Here is an 8,376-nt window from a genome sequence, read left to right on the forward strand (position 1 = left end):
GTTAGCAGTATCTTTGGTGGGCCCATGCCAAGGTGTACTAAGTTATGCCATGCAACCGATGTAAGAGTTTTATTGGGTGAGGGGACAGGAGGGATAGAGCAACTAGAGCGTCTGGCATTGGTGGGCGATGAGGTAAGCAGTTGTTAAGTCCCCCAGTGGAATTGCCTGTACACTAACAATTGATGTTTTGAGCTTTTTATATTTGCAGAAAGTTCACTTCCATTTTCTGAATCTGTTTCTTTGCTTTCTTGTTTTTGTTTCTGGTCCAACAGTCCCTGTCACTACAGGGCTACTACAGATATATGGTTACTATTTTCTTTCTGCTGAAATTCACCAATTTGATGGCATAATGTTGACACGGGTGCTTGTGAGGACAAAGTAAGACACTCATGGACTTGCCTGACACATTTAAACATTTATCAGAAGCCTCGAGGAAATGCATAGTGGGAGAAGAACTGTACATCAAAGTCTCACGCTGGCTCAGCATGGAGTGGAAGTAATATGGTTGTGAATGTAAGTGGCTGTTGCAGTTTTGTTGCAATGAACACAAAGCTCAGGAAACTTGAGTGAGCTGAATTAGCAGCCTCAGAGCAGGCTGATAGGAGAGCAACATGTCAGGGTAGCAAAGTCAGACCCAAGTGAAAAAGGCTGGAAAAGCCACAGTGTGTGTGTGTGTGTGCGTATGTATGTATGTTGGGGGCTGGCAGAGGGATTGTCTGGCTAAAACCAAATGCTTAGAAATGAAGAGGGTAAACTCATAGACATACAGAACTCCAGGCAACCATGGCTCCAATAGTCAAAATTGATACTGTCTTGCCAATGATCCAAGGATGAGGGAACACACAAGTTTATTATGATAACACGGCTTACATTACAAATGGAGTAATTTTGACTGGAGATGGAAACCTGTTGCAAGACCTGAAGCAGAAGCTCTGCCCCAGATTGGTCAGCGAGACCCTCAAAGCAGATTTAAATTTAGCTGAGTGAATTAAACTCAAGGTAAGAGTAGAAATCACAAACCTGTATTGTAGCTTGTGAGATATTTGGTAGTCATGTATTCGTCTGGAGACAAGAATAAAATAAGGACAATGAAAGAAGACATCTTAAATTATTTTATTCAAACACTAGTGAGAAAGAAGGAGTGCCTTTGCTTGATATAAATGGATGTCAAGAGAAGAACTATTATTCTCTCTTCCAATCTTGTCTACAGTGAACGGATTAAACACACACACACACACACACACACACGCTGACCTGAGTTAACTGTAAACAGAGAGTAATGGAGAACTTATAAGGAAATTACCTATTTCTCTAAGGCTTAACTTCTCTTGCGGAAGCATTTACGCTTCAGCAAGTAGTTTATGCTAAGGATGTCTGGCTTGAGTCAGGAAAAAAGGGCAGTGGACACAGAAAGGCTGAAGATGGACATGTAGAGGAGAAATTAAACAAGAGCTTGTTTCTAAACCCAAGACCAGAAACCTTACAGAAGCAAAGAAAGATGAATACATCTGTTACTAAAGTCACATCTGGTCACTTAAAAAAGGAAGAGGCAATTTAGGAGAATTAACAAGAATTCTCTAAGTAGTCACTTCCTTTTTTGACAATGTTGTTACATCCACAGAGTGGACTTCTGATGGAGGAACCATAGGATGAGATTGCAGCTGCCTGGCAGAGGATGGGATCACTTTCTACTAATCTCTCAACTGGGGACGGTCCTTTTCTGACTCTATCAGGATCCCATGCAAATGTCCCATGCTTGGTGTCTTTTGACAAGAAAACATGCGCAGGTAATGTGGATCCTTCCTGACAAAATTCCTCAGCAAGAGCATCCAAATTCAGTGTCATCTAGAAGTAGATGACTGGCAACTTACATGATGATGAAGGATACAGACTTTCCTTCGACTGGGTAGTAGAATTAACCATTATGTGAGTAGTACAGAACATGCAACAAAGCAAAAGACTAGGCCAAATTTAGCACAACAGAACTCAATAGAATAAGATGGAGTGTTGGACAAAAACTGCAATGAATGTAGGTTGAAGAAGGCCCATGATAACATCCGCTATGGAAACAAACAAACACCTTAAAGCTTCAGTGAATTGTAATACAGAAAATGTTCCAAGGATATACTTCAGAACAAAGCAGGTACACAGCTTTCCACTGTGATTTTTAAATGAAACTTTGGATGCAGTTCTAGGGATCAGGTTTTAAGAAGGTCATTGGGCAAGGGAAAGGTAACAGAGATGGATAGGCACTCAGAAAAACTGAAGCATTCTCCTGTAGAGTCAAAAATAGACATGTTGAGGCTGGAGACTGTAGCCAAGAAGGTATACTACCCTTGCAGAAGACCCAAGTTTGGCTCCTAGCACCCATATTGGTTGGGCAGCTCACAACCACTCTACATCCAATTCCAGGTGATTCAGTGTCCCCTTTCTGGTCTCTGTGGTTACCTGCATTCACATGCATATACCCACAGGAAGACATACATGTAATTAAAAATACACATAGATCTTTTTAAAAAGATATGGCCTATGGAGTCCAGAAAGCAGGCGTATAAATCTGTTGAGAGGTATCATATCATGGGGTTCTTTGCAAGTCAGTGTTATCTATAGCTAGATTTCCAGAGCAATGACATCAATCTAAGGTAAGTGGGGGTTGGTGAGCACATGGCAGTGGGTATTACTATCTTTAAAAGAATTTTCAATTTTGTCTGCACATTATGATCAGTCACCTGATTCATCAGTCAGGTATAGGGTTCCATTCCAAAGAAAGTATTAAAACTCTTTAATGATACTAAGATATTAGCTGGGAGACTCCATAACTACAAGATTACTCATTGGGAAGTTCAGTAAGCCAAGCATCTTGTTTTCTCTAAAGTCACTTTCTGATTTGAGAAGAAGACAAATGGAAATTAACTCAGAATTATATACTACAACTAGGCACTGACACAATTCATTCTACTAAAATAAATACCTCAATACAGTGCCTGACATAGAGTAAACTTTCAATAATTATTAGCCAGTATTTATCTTCAATAAATATATTTGCACTGTATCTTTTGTTGCATGGAGTATTATAATAACTTTATTCTATAGACACAGTCTTTGAAGGTGGCTTAGCTTCCTAAGGCCCCCAGTAAGCCCCAAAGTAAGGATTTGAATATTGCTTCACAGCACTACTCTAGCTAGAACTTTCTCACCACAGGCCTGACCAAACATCAGGACGTTTATGTAAATTAGTGGTTTATCTGACTTAGCATTTTAAAAGCCTAACAGTAGTATTTCTTTTCTTTCCGTTTTAAATCTGTGATGAGGAACCTCTCTTGATTGCAAAATCTGTAACCTTTCCTAGCAGTGTGATTGCCTGGAAGCTTCCTTGGGGCTCCATAGTCTGTCAGGACTCAGAGCACATGTGGGGAGAGCCCAGAGTTGAGTAAAACCGCCCATTCCGATGAACAGGTAAGTGACTGGAAAAGCTGCCTTTTCATAGAATCTAGTAGGTTAAATTATCTTTAACTCTGAGGAAGGAGATCCAACCCTGGACTGGTTAGATAGCCGAGTTTATACTGGATGGTTACTTTTCATTGATAGAATAAACACAAGTTGAGTAAATCACACACACACACACACACACACACACACACACACACGATAAGATAAAGTTTCCCTGTGAGCAGCAAACTCCAAATGATCATCCCCCCAATCCTTTATCTTTGCTGATTAAAATCAGTTCAGTTTACAGGGTTCGTTGCGGTAGAATTCCTCGTATTTTGCTGCTCCATGCTAGGCGACAACTGCTTCGGATTAGGTGGATTTTCCTTCCCCCTTTCTCTTTGAGAGTAAACTGATTCAGGAAAGGGGGGAAGGGAGCGAGGCGACCGGAGTGTAACTATTTTGGAGCCTGGAGAGGGGATTGGGCACTAGCGTCGGTAGTGGGATTCTTTAAATTCTCGGCTTTCCTCTTCCAGCGCTTTAAATAATGAGTCGGCCCCTCCTCCCCGGGCCTCCATAAGTTATCTTTCCTTTGGGTGAGATTCCAGAGTGGAACTTGAAGCTCACAGGTCAGGAGAAATCAGAGCTGTAGGAATCAAAGCGGAGGGGCAGGGCAGGGTGCGTGGGTTCTCTTGGGGTCCCGGCCGCAGCGATGGGAAGGCGGAGCCTCGCGCAGAGCCATGATCTGGGGCAGAGGAGGAGGGCGCCTGAGGAGGTCCAGGTCGGGCTGGGCGGGGGTCCCGCTCTCCCCCTCCCCATCCTCGCCTCCTGGGCTCTGCTGACGTAGCGGCTTCCTCCGCCCCAGGCCGAGCCCTGCTGCGGCCCGCCCCCCCCTCCCCCGCCGACGGTCTCCGCCCCGTCCGCAAGACTGCCAGAGGCTGCAGCGGCGCACCCCGGGCGCGGCGCCCTGAACTCGGATGGCTAGGCGCGCACGCTGAGGGCCGGACTCCAGGGGTCCGGAGCCCCGGCGCCCCACGGGGACGCAGAGAGGGGACGCCCGGGAGGACGGAGCGGTGAGTGATGGGCTGGGTTGGGCGCTGCTCTGGGCCACTCTCTGGGGAAGCTTCTCTACTGTAGCTCGATGGGTCTTCACTGGACGGGTCCCTACAGGCCAGCTAGAGCCACGTCCCCCGCTGCGTGTCGACTTCCTTGTGGACTGAGCATCCCGGGCTAGCTCGGCTGGCTGCGTGATCTCCTACCCGGGTGCCCAGCCCAGAGTCCCTTAAGGCAGCAGCACTAAGATCAGGAACGAATGGCGGGGAACCAATTATCTAGGAATGGTGGCGGTCCTGTGCTCCCTTGCTGGTTCTGCCTGTGCATCTCCGCACCGCAAAAACCCAGAAAGCTGCTTCTGAGTCACCCCCAGCCACAGGATTCCAGCGCCCCTGCACTCCAACACCCCAGGGTGATTGGGTAACCTCAACCCGAGGCCGCCTGGGCTGATCGGGGACTCGGGAGGCGGGCTTGACTCGAGCTGGGGAGCTTTGTAAGCGATGCCACATGGGCTCAGAATCTGTCCGGGATGGATCTGAGCTAACTTTGTGAACTGAGAACTTTCTCATCTCTTCTTTGAGGCAACGGCCTCTGTTTAGGCCAGCTGGCATTCATATTGAAACCTAATCCCTTGCTTCCAATGAAAGAAGTCAGCTTCCTTCACCTGGAATTCTTTAGGTCAGGAACTGACACGTTGGTTTCTAGAGATCTTCTAGTAGATTCTTGAAAACATTTGGTATTTATTGCTGCTTAATCAACAGTATCTTAAGAAAGGAAGAATCTTTCTTCTAGAAATATTTTCATATTCTTTCACATTACAGAATTTTCACCTTTAATCATTCTCTTTCCAGTTTTTACATTTTCTTAATATATGATAGTATTAGTTAAGTTTAAAAATGATTCATTCGTATCATTTAAAAATTATGTGTCTGTGTGGGAGTATATGCTCATGCCTACAGACAGGTACCTACAGAGGTCAGAAGAGAGAACATCAGATCTGCTGGCATGGTAGCTACGATCTATTGTAAGCTTCCTAATGTGGGTGCTGGGAACTGAACTCTGGTCCTATACAAGAGCAGTACCAATTTATTTATTTATTTATTTATTTATTTATTTATTTATTTATTTATTTAGGTTTTTTTGAGACAGGGTTTCTCTGTGTAGCCCTCGGTGTCCTGGAACTCAACTCTGTAGACCAGGCTGGCCTCGAACTCAGAAATCCGCCTGCCTCTGCCTCCCAAGTGCTGGCATTAAAGGCGTGTGCCACCACTGCCTGGCTCAGTACCAGTTCTTGACTACCAAGTCATCTCTACTTATGAGATGAAAAATTTTGAGTTAGGGATTTTTGTAGACGATTTTGGACTCTACTAGTAGAGAGAACTACAAAGTGTAATGTGCATGGAAAAAATAAAACAGGATCACCCTAGTATTTGTTTACACATTAGTATTTTCCTTTAAGGTCCCTATACAGACGTGGTCCCTTTTTTTTTACTGTAGTATTCTATTCTACTGAAAAGGGCGAAAAGGTTGGATTTAATATGTGATTTACCTTAGTCATCCTCCTTGTCTGCTTAACCGAACATGCGAGTGTGGTACGTGAGACAGGGAGTGGGTACATGAGAAACAGCCCGGCTTTCTCGGAATGTCTTTGGCTGTAGAAAGAGAAATACATGACTAAGCAACATGGAGTGTCAGAACAGTCCTTTAGTCACTGATTAGAATATGATATTAGTTTCAGTTTCAATAATTACACAAAACCACTGGTCTACAGAGTACATTTTAATGTCCAAACTAGAAGAAGACAGTGAAATCATCTAGTAAAAGAGAGATTTTTTTTTTTAAGTTCCTTGACAAGGAGGGAAATTGGCAACAGGATATAATCTTTGCATGGTAGGGTTTTTAGGCTCTCTTCCTAGTCCTGCTGCCATTTGTCCCTCTGAACTTGGAACCTCGGGGGATGGGGGAGGAGAGGAACCATGATAAATGGTTGATGGGTTTGCCTGATTAAATCAGTCTCATCTTAGTGAGTAGTCCTTGTGCATGTGTCTGCTTTAGTACTTAGCAGTAGTTCACAAATCAGCTGGTGCTGTGCATTTCAGTGAGATAAGTGGGGTTTCTCGGGGCAGGAGGTTGCAATGCTGTTCTGGAGGGACCTAGGGGTCATCCTTCACAGAAGTTTAGTACTGTCTTAGTATAGGTAATTATTTCAGTCTCTGAGACAGTTTTTAGACAAATGCATTCTGGGATGAAACAAAGGTTTTTTTTTCCCCATTTCTTTATATTATTTGTGATAAATATTTTGCTCTTTATTTCTTCTTGCCTTGGTTCCTCCTTGTTGCATTAGAGAAACATACTTCTCAACATTATGATTCTAGCAAGTGGAGGAAAAAGAGGGGAATACTTTGGATAAGTGCATTTATTGAGAATCTTTGTTTTCAAAACAGTCAAGGAAATCAGTCAAAGACTAATTACAGCCTAGTTTAAATATTTTTTTTCAGCCATTAGGATGTCTCAGTCCTACATATAGTAAATATTTTAACATGCTATTCCTTTCTATTGTCCTAGGCTGTGGCAGTCCTTTGGGAAGAACCAGAGCCTGTGATGGTGGGGACTGTGTCAGTGAATGCCTTGTTCCATTCCAGAGAGGGGCAGGGTATTTGCCATCCTAAAAGAGGGAAAGGCACCTGAGGAGTTTCTATGACCAACAAACCCTATTGAAAGAGTGTCGGACACAGGACAGGGCCTTTCCTATTACTTTATTTAGTGCCTTGAGCTTTCCTCATATTGGAATTACATTATCTCTTTCTATCATGATTTATAGACTAAAACTCTCAGGAGGTCACTAAACTACTAGCAGATGTTTGGACTGGACAAGTGGAATCTGTATACCTGCAGTCAGGGGTGGATGTGGGAATGAAGCTGGTGTCTAAACCCAGTGTACTTACAAGGGAAATTATCTTCCCATAAATCCATATGATGAATGAGTGTCAGCGGGAAGCAGAGGGCAGAATCCCAGATGCCTGAGATGCTACATGCAGCTGTTTGATGGTAGCAAGAAATAGAAATGGATGTTTCCAAAATCCTTCTCTACTGTCCCATTCTAAATTAAAATTCTCTTTTAAACATTAGACTTGGTTTAAAAGAAGATATTTCTATTAATTTGATAAATAAATTTAGCCAAAGGCTGCTTGTTGGTGTTTCAAAGTTCAGTATTACGTAGAAGAGAGATTTGATTAGCTAATGGTGAAATATTTCAGAAATAGAAGCAAACCAAAAAGTATTGGGCAATGTGATACAAGTTGGTCATTACTTTTACTAAAACGTCATCTACAAATTCATAAGCATTTAGTCAGGCAAACCAGCTTGAGGGAGACAGATCAACTTTTTGGGGTTGATTGAAGGCTCATATAGTTTGGCAGATGGGGGAATGAGGGAGCAGAGGACATCCAGGATGGGCAAAGGTCATTCATTGGCTAAAGGCTTAAGGTACCAAATGCCTCTGTAGCATGGGGAAGCATATCAGATCTTAGGTGCTACTTGAATGGGTTCTTGTCCAGAGAAAGGGAGTTGAACCTATAACTAAGGCTACATAAAGATAGTCTGCCATTTTGCATGGGACAATGATAGATAGACTTGAACCTTAATTAGCATGGCAACATAATAGTCTTTCATTTTGTTCAAAGCATCCTATATCACACTTTAGCCTAGTGGAGATGGACAGTGATGTAGGTTCATGTCTTGTCTTCATTTTAGTAGAGTGGAAATGCTGAAGGTAAGAGACGCATTCAATTTATAGGTAGTCTGTAATATACCTTAAATTGAATGAGACAAACATAAACTGCACACATAATGCTACTGTGTAACTCCACATAATGCTACTGTGTAACTCCACAT

At 43.1% G+C, this 8,376-nt stretch overlaps 1 protein-coding gene across 2 annotated transcripts in view; it reads left to right on the plus strand.

The window, feature by feature from the left end:
• Positions 1-3,337: 3,337 nt before the first annotated feature.
• Positions 3,338-8,376, plus strand: part of Dse (dermatan sulfate epimerase) — a 56,097-nt gene continuing 51,058 nt past the window's right edge. Inside the window, exon 1 of one of the 2 annotated variants that reach the window (XM_028782691.1) lies at positions 3,338-3,456. The gene's annotated coding sequence lies outside the window, so the exon portion shown is untranslated. Of the gene's footprint in view, positions 3,457-4,397; positions 4,503-8,376 lie in introns of those variants that run through there. The other variant, XM_028782690.1, reaches the window with a different exon arrangement.

The sequence above is a fragment of the Grammomys surdaster genome, unplaced genomic scaffold (genome assembly GCF_004785775.1).
Source record: "Grammomys surdaster isolate TR1022 unplaced genomic scaffold, NIH_TR_1.0 842, whole genome shotgun sequence".
NCBI classification, from domain to species: domain Eukaryota; kingdom Metazoa; phylum Chordata; class Mammalia; order Rodentia; family Muridae; genus Grammomys; species Grammomys surdaster.